This window comes from Danio rerio, chromosome 5 (assembly GCF_052040795.2).
Source record: "Danio rerio strain M-AB ecotype USA chromosome 5, GRCz13ab, whole genome shotgun sequence".
NCBI classification, from domain to species: domain Eukaryota; kingdom Metazoa; phylum Chordata; class Actinopteri; order Cypriniformes; family Danionidae; genus Danio; species Danio rerio.
The window spans coordinates 14,442,159-14,457,133 of NC_141025.1; the positions used below are offsets into that span (position 1 = coordinate 14,442,159).

Genomic DNA, 14,975 nt, shown 5'->3' on the forward strand with positions numbered 1-14,975 from the left:
GAGTCCTAGCTAGATCAGTTAACATTTCTATGTGGAGTTTGCATGTTCTCCCTGTGTTGGTGTGGGTTTTCTCCGGGTGCTCTGGATTCCTTCACTGCCCAAAGACTTGTGGTACAGGTGAATTGGATAAAAAGTAATTGCTGTAGTGTATGAGTGTGTGTGAATATGAGTGTGTATGGGTGTTTCCTGGTACTGGGTTGTAGCTGGAAGGGCATCGGCTGTGTAAACATAAGCTGGAATAGTTGGCGGTTCATCCCACTGAAGGAAAATGAATGGCTGACAAATTTAGTGATTATAAAAAGAGCTTTCTTTGTGTGATTCAGTCACAAATGTACATTTATTTGGTCTCAAGGCTGTGTGTGAATTTTCTTTCAGCCTTTTCCATGTGTTAAATATCTTCCACAGCTATGCAACTGAATAAATGACTTAGAGATTTATTCAATAGGCATTTTACAAGCATCTGCTGCCAGTTTCATTTGATTATTTATAATAAAAAACTCTAAAAACTAACATTGTCACTCTGATTTACTAATCCTCATGTTGCTATTATAGTGAATAAATCAATGATGTATTTATTATTTACTCTCAATTTTACTAAGAAAATACCAAGAAGTTTCTTAGATTTTCTTTTATTATTATAGTTTATATTAAGCTACTGTAACCTATGGCTATTGGTTTTAAATGTTGTATTTTATGTTTAATCAAATAAATGTCATGCATGTGTGTTATATATTGTAGAAAGCTCCAAAGCAAAAAAGTATTTTTTTTCTATATGAAGTTTTTTGTCATTTTACAAAATAAAGGCTTTGAACCGTCTTTTGTTGGTCATTTTTATTTAACTGATGGTTTAAAGATGGTAAGATATAGAAACAACAACAAAGAAATTAATTTACTTTAAACTCATTAAAAGTGACAGTAAAACATTTATAATGTTTGTTTATATACATTTATACATCATATTTCTTTGAAACAAAGTTTTAAAAATTGCTTTATATATATATATATATATATATATATATATATATATATATATATATATATATATATATATATATATATATATATATATACATACACACACACATACACAGCGTTTGTCTGTTTTCCCCAATTTCTGTTTAACGGGGAGATTTTCTCAACACATTTCTAAACATAATAGTTTTAATAACTCATTTCTAATAACTGATTTATTTTCTTTGTCATGATTACAGTAAATCATATTTGATTATATATTTTTCAAGACACTTCTGTACAGCTTAAAGTGACATTTAAAGGCTTAACTAGGTTAATTAGGTTAACTAGGCAGGTTAGGGTAATTAGGCAAGTTATTGTATAATGATGATTTGTTCTGTAGACTATCTAAATTGGTTTGTTATGTAGACTATCTAAATAATATATAGCTTAAAGGGGCTAATCATTTTGAGGTTTTTTTAAAAAAACAAAAAACAACTGCTTTTATTCTTGCCGGAATAAAACAAATAAGACTTTCTCTATAAGAAAAAATATCAGATATAGCCCTACTGTGAAAATTTCCTTGCTCTGTTAAACATCATCTGAGAAGAGGGGCTAATAATTCTGACTATAAATATATATATATATATATATATATATATATATATATATATATATATATATATATATATATATATATATATATATATATATCTACTGAAAGGTTATTGTTAAATTTTTAACAATATGCTATTGCGGTTGTTTTATCAAAAGTGTTGTATGTACAGTACAAAACATTTGCCTGAGATTTTTGTCACTCGCGGCCGCGGCGACTTCATCCCTGGCAGCCGTCACGTTTTTTAAAGACTTTTTAGACGCCATGATCGAACACGCGATGAATCAGAAAAAGTCAGCAAAAACACCCAAAAAGTTACGAAAATAAATGAAATCTTACTTCCAACTAATAAGAATAAATCCAAGATACAACTGATAGTTATTAAATAGAATAAAGACACGAAAGATGGAGTTATTTTCCAAATTCAATGATATCAGAGAGCAGCTCAAAAAATCTCGACTAACGTTAGTCCATACTTTCCGCGCATGCGCCCCCGTTGTATGTACAAAACTATTTTGACACTTAGTATTCAGCAATGTGTAAACTGCACATTCAATTTATTATGAGATTGCAAAGCATTATTGTTCATTTCATGCAGTTGTAGTATTTTGTAATTAATGTTTTTTTTTGTGCTGAATCATTTGTCATTTCCTTTTGTCTGTTAAAAATATAACAGCCTTTAAGTGTCATTTATAAGAAATTTACAATGCGTAAATATTCCTCACATAATCAACAACGCATAAATAATCCTCACTCAAACTGTGGTAATAAAGCATACACAGTAACTTCCCTCCTGAAAATTAAAATGTATTCTAATGCTTAATCGTTTGCTTATACACACTATGTAATTTTCAGCAATTTTATTATTGTACTTATCTGAGGTTTGTTTCCTATTTCTCCACATATGCTCCATGCATGCCAATCTGCCAAAGAGAAATATATCAAGTCTTTATTAAATCTCAGTGCATTTATTTGAGCTGACTCCATTGTGCAATCTGTTCCAGCATAAAGAAAAAGATCTTTATTCTAGGATGACCACTCTTAATTCACTTACATCTAAAGAAAAACTCACTAAACGCATTTACTGGGGCACTGGCCATTTTTAAGTGCGGTCTAGTGACGCACCTGCATTAAGCTTAAATGCAGGTAGGATTGGGTTCAGACAGGGGTAGATTTAGGGATATTCTATTCATACCCACTTTATAAGACCTGGCATGTGCATTTGAAATAGGACTGTAAAATAAAGTGCTACCGATAATTGTGTCAAGATTAAGTGCGTTATTTATTTAATACCTTACAATGAGGAGTCAAAACTCAGTAACGCCCACTGGTGGCGGAGAGCTGGAAGTGCAGACTCAGATGACGTGCCGTGTTACTGTATGGGTGACTTCTGAGGAAAATCTATTGACGAATCGACGCAGCGAGGTTGCAGGAAAAAAAACGGCAGTGCTAGCATTTACAGCAAGGGAATGACATCCGATGCGGTACAGAGTTTGTAGTTGTATTAGAGATAAGTTATATTGATTACATATTATGTAGGCTATATTTTTTCCATAATGCTTTCAGCATAATATTATAATATAACAGCTTGTCACCCAGTTAAAGCACAGTTATCCGGCAAAATTAATGTTAAAGTGAGCTCTGAGCAGCGTTTGTCTGACAGCTTCATTTGCGATAGCATCCTCCCAATGGATATTGGATAAGACGAAATGGCCAAGCATCCAGCCCGAAATATACAATCTCATTGAAACTCCAAGTGATTTTACAAGAGAGAAGTTAAAGGCCTAAGTCTTTATTTGGATGCCAACAATGTTGTTCTGTGTGGTCATGTGCAAGAAATAATGCTCCATGATTACCAGATTTAAAACGTTAAACAAGGCGTGGGTAATTAATCATCAACAAGCAAAACAACTGCATTCTGACAGCGAACTACACCTGTACGGCAGGGTAAGTGAATTTACATTTTTACATTTCATTCTAAGCATTCAGTGTACGCAGTTTAACCATATTTACCCGTTTTTGCTTAAATCAAAATGAGTAATGTGTATGATTCAGCATAGCGTGACCTTACCTGATATGAAATGAGAATTGCAGAGTCGAGCATTTTTAATTAGGTCCTCACTCTATTCAGCTCTTGTGATGGCTGTTAGCCAAAGCCACCTGCGGTTGGCATTTAATGCAGTTTGGTGTATGGTAAAAGTTAAGTTTTCTATTATTGGACTTTGAATTTGGCGTCCAACCACACAACACAACTTGCTTGCTATTGCAACTGGCCTTAATTCTCCTATAGATCAGCATTCGAGAATGATTTTCATCAGTAACGTGCTTTACATTAATGCACTCCATAAAAAGGAATGAGAAATTTGAATGTTGTTTTTGTTTTTCTTTGATTTTATTCAGTTTTTTTTTTTTTAAAAGAGATGATTCATATTGAAGCTTTTATTTAAAGGCCCAAAAATAAATAAACCTAAATGAGTTGAATTTATATGTCACACTTCGAATAAAAAAAATGCACATTTCAAAGCACTTCACCGCAACAATTTTGGTTTCTTTATTTTTAAAATGGTACATTTAGATAAGCTAATGAGATACTAGCTATGTTTCCATCCAAAAATGTGAATAAACATAAGCGCATAAAAAATGTGCAAATAAAGCAAAGTTACCATCCAACGAGTCAAAGTGAACAAAATCATCACTTCCTGATTAACTGGCGCCAAATATCAACAGTAAAAACTGAATTTGCTGCAGTAGGAGAAGCTGCGTCAATCTTTTCTTCATCTAATAAATGACTTGTGCCTCAGAAGGCAATCCTGACACGGTGAACACGTAGTGGCGTTTGAAGGTGTTAGACGCGGAGCACAGACGCTCTTGATTCTGGAGGTCATTAATAATATAATAACACTAATACTTAAACGCCAAGGCGTTCAGATGGTTTACAGTGTGCTCAGCCTGATGGTTTGTCCATTCACACACATTTTCATCATCACATGATCTCTTATCACAAAATCACGATCTTTTTTAATGCGCAAACTAAAATTTGTGTGGTAAAAGTGTTTCCATCGTAGTTTATACACATCTTTTCTTTTCGCGATAAAAGTTTATCCTACTTAGTTATGTGCATACGTTTTTTATGCGCATTTTCCAAATGTATGCGCATTATGGTGTTTCCATCAACCGTTTTTTTATGTGCATATCCAAAATGCGCATAAAAATAGGTGGATGGAAACATAGCTAGTGTTTCATGACATATGTGCCAATTTGCATACATTTCCAGCATAATAAAATATTGGATGAAGTCAGATTCAAAATTCTTGTTTCAATTTTTGTAAATGGAGATGTATACGTCACCTGAAAGCTGAAATAATAAGCATTCCATCGATGTATGGTTTGATAGAACAGGACAATATCTGGTTGAGATGCAACTATTTAAAAATCTGGAATCTGAAGGTACAAACAACATCTAAATACCGAGAAAATCCCCAATAGGCTCTCCAAATAAAGTTCTTAGCAATGAATGTTACTCAAGTTTTTAAATATTTACAAAATGTCTTGTCATGGAACAGCCTCTTTACTTAAAATCACTGTCGCCTCACAGCAAGAAGGTTGCTGGTTCAAGCCTCGGCTAGGTCAATTGGCGTTTCTGTGAGGAGTTTCCTCTGAGTGCTCCGGTTTCCCTCACAGTCCAAAGACATGTGCTATAGGTGAATTGAATAAACTAAATTGGCCTTAGTGTGTGTGGGTGTTTCCCAGTACTGGGTTGCAGCTGGAAGGGCACCTGCTGCGTAAAAATATATCCTGGAATAGTTGGTGGTTCATTCCGCTGTGGCAATCCCTGAAATAGAGACTAAGCTGAAAAAAAAATGAAGGATAGTGTGCTGCTGGAGTGAAGATTTATGGCTGGGTGCAAAAATCATCTTGAAAGAAAAAGTACTGTAAATCTACAGACACAACGTGCGACAAAAGAGTGCATTTTGTATGTCGTCTTCACAGCAGACTGAAAATAGAAACCAAAACCCAATCTTGAAATCGACAGGTGCATGACAAAAGAAAAAATGTTTTTGTCTTTAGTGTCTACAGCTGTCCTCCAGCAGGCCTTCACATGTCATGCAGGTAAACATCCACCATTAAACCAGCATCAGAAACCTGTAAAACAGACAAGCAGATCTAAACACCTGCACATCACCAGTGATGAATAACTATCTGCCCCTCTACACTGTCACAACATCCTATTACAGATAACACCAGTGGCTCTAATCTGACCGCATTTCACAATCAGTAAAACACACACTGACAGTCACATTCTCACTTACATTCACACAATCGCTCTCTCACTTACACACACACACACTCCTCGGCCCACTTATGTTTGGGGCTGCTAGTACAGCATATGATTAAAATTGATGCAAGTTGCAACTCCTGAAAAACCAACAGCAGTCTGGAGCTGAGAAGAGGAAAGAAGTACAAGATGAATCCTGCGCATCATTATCAGAAAGCTTATGCCTATGGAAAACATATTTTTGTTTGTTCAAGTAAATCAGTGAGGCTAACATTTAAACTTCACCTTCAAGAGTTCACACTTAGATATTTTGGACAAATGTTAGCAGGTTTTACATGCTGTCCCGGGAGAAAATTCATCCCAGGGCTCCCGCCTGGTTGATTGAGCATGTAAGAGGAGTACGAGATCAGGTAGTTCTTGAGAGCTCCCTGTGGTAAAGTGGGAGAAGGGGTGGATGGGGTGTTTATTCAGAAAACGAAGGCTGTTTCTCAATATGCGTTCTTCAGTTGTCTTGCATCCTCGTGTTCTCGTGCAACGCCATCATCAGCTGCCTAAGTTCAGTTCCAATACTCAAGACCGCAAGTACGGAGGATGCGTGAAACTTCCTGCATGTGATCTTGATATCGAGGACGCACTGATGCAGACTTGAGCACCAAACTCGCTCTGGAAGTCCCAGAAATCATTGCGACTGGAGGTGGAGAGCGCAGCATTTTATTTAGATTTATTATTAAAGGTCAGAGATATCACTTATTTACCTCAGAAGTTTTCCTTAATGAAGGAAATTGCCAAGGTAATTTGTTGTATCGCTGCAATGACAATAATGTCTCTTTATTCTTTACATTGGTGGATTGGTGTGTTTTTAATAGACCATTTTTTCATGTTTGTACATTACTATACACTCACCGGCCACTTTATAAGGTACACTTGTCCAACTGCTTGTTAACGCTAATTTCTAATCAGCCAATCACATGGCAGCAACTCAATGCATTTAGGCATGTAGACATGGTTGAGACGATCTGCTGCAGTTTAAACCGAGCATCAGAATGGGGAAGAAAGGTGATTTAAGTGACTTTGAACCTGGTATGGTTGTTGGTGCCAGATGGGCTGGTCTGAGTATTTCAGAAACTGCTGATATACTAAGATTTTTCAAGCACAACCATCTCTAGGGTTTACAGAGAATGGTCTGAAAAAGAGAAAATATCCAGTGAGCGGCAGTTCTGTGGGCACAAATGCCTTTTTTATGCCAGAGGTCAGAGAATAGCCAGACTGGTTCCAGCTGATAGAAAAGCAACAGTAACTCAAATAACCACTCGTTACAACTGAGGTATGCAGAAGAGCGTAACGCAACCTTGATTGGTCTAAACGCACAACACATCCAACATTGAGGCAGATGAGCTAGAGCAGCAGAAGACCACACGGGTGCCACTCCTGTCAGCTAAGAACAGGAAACTGAGGCTACAATTCTCACAGACTTGTATCAACAGTTCAGGCTGATGGTGGTGTAATGGTGTGGGGGATATTTTCTTGGCACACTTTTGGCCGATTAGTACCAATTTAGCATAGTGTCAATGCCACAGCCTACCTGAGTATTGTTCATCTCTTTATGACCTCAGTGTACCCATCATCTGATGGCTACTTCCAGCAGGATTATGCACCATGTCATAAAATGAGAATCATCTCAGACTGGTGTCTTGAACCTTTGGGATGTGGTAGAACGGGAGCATCGCATCATGGATGTGCAGCCAAAAAAAATTTGCAGCAACTGCGTGATGCTGTCATGTCAATATGGACCAAAATCTCTGAGGAATATTTCCAGTACCTTGTTGAATCTATGCCACAAAGGATTAAGGCAGTTCTGAAGGCAAAAGGGGGTCCTAGGGGTATTAGTAAGGTGTACCTAATAAAGTGGCCGGTTAGTGAAATAACAAAACTGATTAATATTCTGTGATTTCTGAAAGATCAATAATATAAAATGAGTCACATTACTGTAAGCCACAGGACATATACCATTTTTTGCATGGATTCCCTGTTTAAATTTGTCTAAATGTTAATACGTTTTTGTTTAAAGTACTCATTATTTTCTTTTTAAAAAAGGCAAATGTCTTTGACTTATACTGACAGTAAAGCTCAGTTTTTGTCGCCATAGATTATAGTGCAAGTTAAATTCACATATTGGTTGTAGTTTAGACACATTATGAAAAGTGCTTGACTAACCCATTGTTTTAATGTCATAAGTTTTTTTTATCAGCTAGTTTCTTTTGCATTGTACATGGATGTTCAACGCTGAAATTTGTCACAAAAAAAAGATGAGGTGGCCTGATCCAACAGACACAAGATGCAGCACTGAGGACCGTCCATCTAGGTACATAGAGTGTTTTATTCCTTACCTTTTGTAATGCACATAACACACACACACACACACACACACACACACACACATATGCATGCATTCTCTCTCTCTCTTTCACACACACACATACACACACACGTGCTAATCTTCAGCGATGGCAGCTCAAGGTTATGCAATGGCCCGGCTGGCAGAGCGTTCTCGATGTATCCGATTATTCCTCATTCTCTGCTGTCCCGCTGAGATGCAAACAGCTGTGCTTCATTCAGGCTGTGCTCAACACTCACTCTCAATCCAGCATAATCCTGCACGGGACATTTCCATTCACCTTCTGCTGCTGCAGCTGCACTAGTTACACTCTTGGTTAATTACAGTATGGCCTCTATATGTGGGCACTTTTAGTGAGGAATAAAATAAATAAACAATGTTGTTTACATACCAATTCTTACCACTAACTTGAGGCTTATTATTTGCAAATTGTTAAGATATTAGCTGTTTATTAGTACTTTTACCTATAAAAGTATCTTGATGTATGTGATAAAAGTGATAAAAAAGCATGTGAAAAAAAGTGTGATCTTGTTCTACATTCATAATCAATATTTAAACCTCACTAATACAGTAATACACAAATGAGCATTTTATTAAGGTAAAAGCCATAGTTAAAGGTGTATTCATAGTGAGAATTATAGGTAACACTTTACAATAACAGTACATGAATAATGATGTTTTAATATGTAAACTAAACATTACTTTATTATGAATTAATGATGAGTTAAGGTATGCACTAATTATGAATTAACTTTAACTACAACATGATTCACATGAGTTCATGTGTGAATAATGGCTACCTTAATTACTTGTTAGTTCATGATTGTTTGTTAATTAATGTATTAATTACCACATTAGTTTATGGTTAATTTAACCATGATGAACTCATGATATGTTAATGTATAATTATGTTGTGACTTTACTTGGAGGGGCACATCATCATTAACCGATTCTTAACTACTCATGAACTCCTTATGCACGTCCAACTAGTGAGTTTACACTGAATAACAATAGAAAAGTGTTCTGTCAACATCAACATGAAGAGGAGTTTATAAGTAGTTAAGGATGAGTTAATAGTGATGTGCCCCTCCAAGTAAAGTCATGACATAACTATACATTAACAGCTCATGAGTTCATGTTGGTTACATTTAGCCTAAACTTAAATGTTAATTAATACATTAATTAACAACATGTTCTAACAAGTAATTAAGGTAGTCGTTATTTACACATGAACTCATGTGACTCATGTTGTACTTAAAGTTAATTCATGATTAGTGCATACCTTAACTCATCATTAATTCATAATAAAGTAATGTTTAGTTTTTCATATTAATACATCATTATTCATGTACTGTTATTGTAAAGTGTTACCGAATTATACCTTTAAGTAAAGTGTGATTTAAAATGATTAAACATTTATTTAATAATATGTATTAAAATCCAATTCTTAAAGGGCCATGAAACCCCCTTGTTTCAGCAGGGTGTTTTCACACCTCTACTTTGGAAAAAGTCAGGAAAGTGGGCGTGTCCAGCTCTGTTTAGGAGGGAGTGTCGGAGGAGGGAAAAAGGAAATGTCAGTAAAAATTTGCATAAAAATAGGCGTGTCGGTTTAGTCACACACTGATTTTTACAGAGGCAAAACAAACACAGACGCAGAGGAGAAAGACAGTGACTGTGTTTACATGGACATCAGTAATCAAATTATTTGCCAAATTATTAAATGGTGGACTTTAACTGCAGTTTGGCTCTTTCATTCAGGAATTTCATTTATGCTCCTCGTGACAAACGAGATATTTGATTCGAGGAACTGCTGAAAGTGTGAAGTTTTAATGCAATATTTGTTACCGCTCGGCGAATGAGAGAAAAAAAAACTCTGCATCGGTAACTTAGATGCACTTGGTAGGTAGTGTCAGAAAGCTGTGTGTGTTATTCCTGTCACAAAATGCGGCAAAAATCCTACACGACGGAAAGATTGATTTTGGTGCTAACATGTTTACACTCGGGAGAGCAGCATTCACAGCAGATTTTTCAATCTTTAATGTTGTAGTGATGTTATCGTACTGTAAACTTTAGTAACTCAGAAATTATTTGACTAAGGTCTGTCTTTAAAAACTGAAAGAGTACTGCTGACCATACGAACTAACTTTGCCTCTAAATAAACAAACAAAGACCACTAGTTGCTCACTTACCAAATCTGTAGAGACAGGACAATCAACACCAACTGGAGCCACATCTTTATTAAAAGGAGACTAGCGGCAAATCTATGATGGATATATGAGAAAATATTATTGAAGTGTTTAAAAACAACATTCCTTAGAGAGAGGAAGACATTTGGATATTTCACCTTCAACAGTGCATAAATCATTAAAAGATTCAAGGATTCTGGAGGAATTTCAGTGCGTAAAAGACAAGGGTGCAAGCCTAAGCTGAACAATGGGATCTTGGATCCCTCAGGCACCACTGCATCAAGAATCTTCATGCATCTATAAGCTATATCACCACATGGGCTCAAGACTACTTTGGCAAACCTTTGTCAAGTACCACAATACGTAGTTTTGCCCTCAAATGCCAGTTAAAAATGCACTTTGCCAAAAAGAAGCCCTATGTTAACAGTGTCCAGAAGCACCATCGACTCTGGGACATCAGGGATGAACCATCACACAGTGGAATCGTAGGTATTTTTCGGGGTGAAATGGACGCTATGTGCTCTGGACCAAAGAAGGATCAAAAGGATCATCCAGACTGTTACCAGCAACAAGTCTAAAAGCCAGGATCTGTCATGGTATGAGGTTGTGTCAGTCCCCTTGACAAAGGTATTTGCACTTCTGTGATGGACTATTAATGCTGGAAAGTACATTGAGATTTCGGAGCACAATATGCTGCATTCTATTCCAGAGATGCACAGAGTTACCACACTGTGCACACATTACAATGTCCTGGCTGCGAAGGAAGAGGATACAGTTATTTGACTGACCTGCCTGCAGTCCCAACCTGTCTCCAGTAGGAAAAGGGTGACAGATTGTTTGGCGAAGATCGAAGATGAAGACCCCGCACTATTGCCCACTTTAAGATTTAAAAGGTACAAAGTTTCATCTGAAACACTTCATCAATTTGTGGCATCAGTCCCTAGTGTTGTGAAAAGGAATGACAACATAACAAAGGGTAAATGCTTTACTGTTCCAACCTTTTTTTAAATTTGTTGCAAGAACCAAAATCGAAGTGAAGTTTATTTATAAACTAATTTTGAGAGGATGCTTATGATTGCTTGCAGCCAGCCCCACATCATTCAATTTATGATTCATCAATCAGACGATTCCTAAACCACTATAAATACCCTAAATTCCATATGACAGCCATCTTCCTTTTGAAGAATCCCCCCTTTCACCCCTACTCCTCCTCCTTTTCTAGATGGGTGGCCAGTGGTTAGCACTGTTGCCTCACAGCAAGAACGTCACTGGTTCTAGTCCTAACCAACACAGCAGATGTTTCTGTGCGAAGTTTACACGTTATTCCTGTGCTCACGTGGGTTTCCCCTCGATTTTCCCGGTTTCCCCGGTTTTCCAACGTTCAAAAACATGCAACTTAAGTTAATTGACTAATCCAAATCAGCACCATAGACATGCTCCTTGTAAGTAGTTATCTCTTAAGAGCAATCCTTATCTAAGAGCAATCCTTATCTGTTCATTAGCTACTACAGCAGGGGAGTTCTTAAGATCTACCTGAGCTCAAACTCCCTTCCCGCCTTGCAAGCGGGAGGGAGCCCTGGGCTCGAGGATCTCTCCTGGAACCGCATGCTAAACAAGCTTTATACTCAATTGTCAGCTAAGTGTGTACTCTTGAAGCAGGTGTTCATCATGAGGAACACATTAAATAATGAGCTGTTTTATTGTCTGCCAATCCAAGTCAACACTCAAAAAAATGAATTATGGCTTTAGTTGGTCCAAAGAATGTAACTATGTTTAAATTAAACAATTCGCTTATGTTTGTGTATTAAAAATAAAAGTGTTGTGTTGGAAAAAATTAGAAAAAGTAAGTTTTCACATTTAAACAGCTCGCTTATGTAACATGAATGCAAGGGAGTTGTGTTGCTTCTGCAGTACTGCATTTTGGTCAATAGGTGGAGTAATATCTGCACAGGCGCAGTTTCAAAACAACACAGGAAGCAAGAAGATTCAAACCACAACGATCACTCTCAGCTCGGCGCCATATTATGGGAATCAAAAGATGAAGATTACAGTACAAATTGAGAACGTGCACAAAGCTTTTCCCAATGTGGACACACAGGTGAGATTTTTTTTTTACTTTTTATGTATTTATACTGAGGCTGTGACAACATTTGAATCATAAATGTACTCTCTTGTAATAAATACTATGTTGTGTTTGTGTATAGTATTGCTATGAAATTGCCATGTTCCCTGTGTCTTTTCCACATTATAAACAGATAAATGTATAGTTTGTTTTGCATTTCTGTGAAATTTTATACTTGGTATATATTAACTCCCCCAAAATAAAGTTGCAAACGTTGGTAGTAAGGAATAGTCATGTTAGAATAGTCTAAGCTTTTTACTCATCATAGCACACGTGCTGCTGATAATGTGACAATAAAAGTGATTTGATTTTTTTTTTATTTGATAGTCTTTATTTTAAATGAGTGTCAAGCAGTTTGTCGAGTTTGAATGCCAGTTTTGATAACTTACATAATATTAATTAAAATGTGGTGTTGGCACATTGTTATTTATTATCTAATTGTATTCAAGCCTGTTAACTTAAAAAAAAATCTTGACAAGAATATGTGACACTTAAATAGGATAACATCTAGCATGATGACATATTTAATGTAAGCTTATTTGTTTGGTCATCTAACATGTTTAAATTTTTAAGTTTAGTAGTTTGCTATTTATATTATTATATTTTATTATTTTAAATCTTTGCTCACTCACATCTATTTTCTCCTTCACAGGTTTACAGCTCAACCTCTAAAGTCCCATATCTGGCTGAGGAGACTGTGGATTATCCAGGTACTATGCCTTTAGATGCCTATACACACATTAAAATGATGTACAGTAAAAATTACTAGTAATTTTAACTAATAATTATTTAGTAAATTACTAATTGTCATTTCATGTCATTTAGAACATCACCAGTGAAAAAAAAGATGTGCATGCATCCTCAAAGCCCCTAAGTGAGGGAGTACACGGTAAGCTATTTTATTTTATTTTTTTTAAACATTTTGTATTTTCCTCTTAAACCAATTCCTCCTTTCTCCTTTGATCTGTTGGTAAATGTTTTATTTTTTTACCTGACTTTTTTAGGATGCTGGGCATGATGAAGCGCAAACCTTGATGTGCAACACCACCTTATGAATCTACAGTAGTTACATTAACATTTAGCAGACTCTTTTGTCTAAAGTGACTTACAATTGAGGAGACATTCAGCAAATCAACAAGAAGTGGCAATACACCCAAGATGTGCTAATTATACAAAAAAATGTTAAGAATTAAGAATGCTTCTACATGTGGTTTGTCAAGCCCACACACCTGTGTGAAGCAGACTTCATGCACAATGTTTTGTTTTTTGTTTTTTAGATATAGGGAGTGGTTGTAAGAAAGTGTCTGGTGCAAATGTGCATAAATGGTGCAAGTGTCAGAGAGATTAATGTGTGTAGCTATTGCATGTTCTGTGATGGTTGGTCTAATTTATGGTGTAGTGCTGATCGTGTTACTTTGCGTTAAAATTTTAATCTTTTTTTGAACAACTGAAGTGTTATCTGCTTTTTCAGTGTAAAGAAGGTACAATATAGTTTACAAAAGAAGACTTAATTTAGTATAATTAAGTATATTTTTAATAAATCATTTGAAGGCAGAATATTATTTTTGAATGTTTTTGTAATATATAAAAAAGTATTATTTTGAAAAGTGTATTTTATGATGTTTTTGTAAGCATATTTTTAAAATCATTTATTGTTTTCAATTTACTTCATACTTGTATTACTATTATTTTAATAGTATTAATATTTTAACTTATTGTAATAAATGAAGATACAGATAAAGACAGTATTTGGATTTTGATAATCATTTTATTGCTGGAAAATGTGCAAAACTGTAAAAATGCTATTGAATAAACTCAATGAAACGGAAACTGTTTTTTTATTTGGTTAAACATAACAATATAAATTTTAGAATAATTGAACTTAAATAACTACATTGATTAAAGCTAAATTATAAATGTTACGTTGATTGAACTAAACAACATTAAATTACCTTTATGTAACTAACTTAAGTTCACTAAAATTAATATTTTTTCTTAAAGGTAACTTAACTCGGTTACGTGGAACCAGTGGACAAAAAAAAGTTAATTAACGCCAACATATAATTTTTTTGAGTGAACATAAATTTTGACATCACTTCTTTTTTTTTTCCAAGCTGTTCCAACTTTTTTGAGTTTAGACTATTTTTTATTTTTTATATAATTATTATACAAAAATTCATAATGTATTTTATTTGCCTCCAAACATTAACATGCACCCTCATGTATTCCAGCAGATTTAAAACATATACTGTAGATAGAAAGAAAAATATACAAAATTGTATTAAAAAATATTCTTAATCCTACTTATTTTCTGTATCTTTTACATCAAGTAATGACTGAGATCAATCATGATAATAACCTGCTTAGATTTCATGAAATCAATTCTATTCTAATCTTCTGTGCTATTCTATTCTGTTCTGTTTATTTTA

General features: G+C 35.2%; 1 long non-coding RNA gene across 1 annotated transcript; it reads left to right on the plus strand.

The window, feature by feature from the left end:
- Positions 1 to 12,214: 12,214 nt before the first annotated feature.
- LOC147843889 (uncharacterized) lies at positions 12,215 to 14,373 on the plus strand. The gene is made up of 4 exons (XR_015491000.1): positions 12,215 to 12,522; positions 13,199 to 13,256; positions 13,372 to 13,435; positions 13,551 to 14,373. It is a non-coding gene; the product is annotated as an uncharacterized LOC147843889 (long non-coding RNA).
- The last annotated feature ends 602 nt before the right edge of the window (positions 14,374 to 14,975 follow it).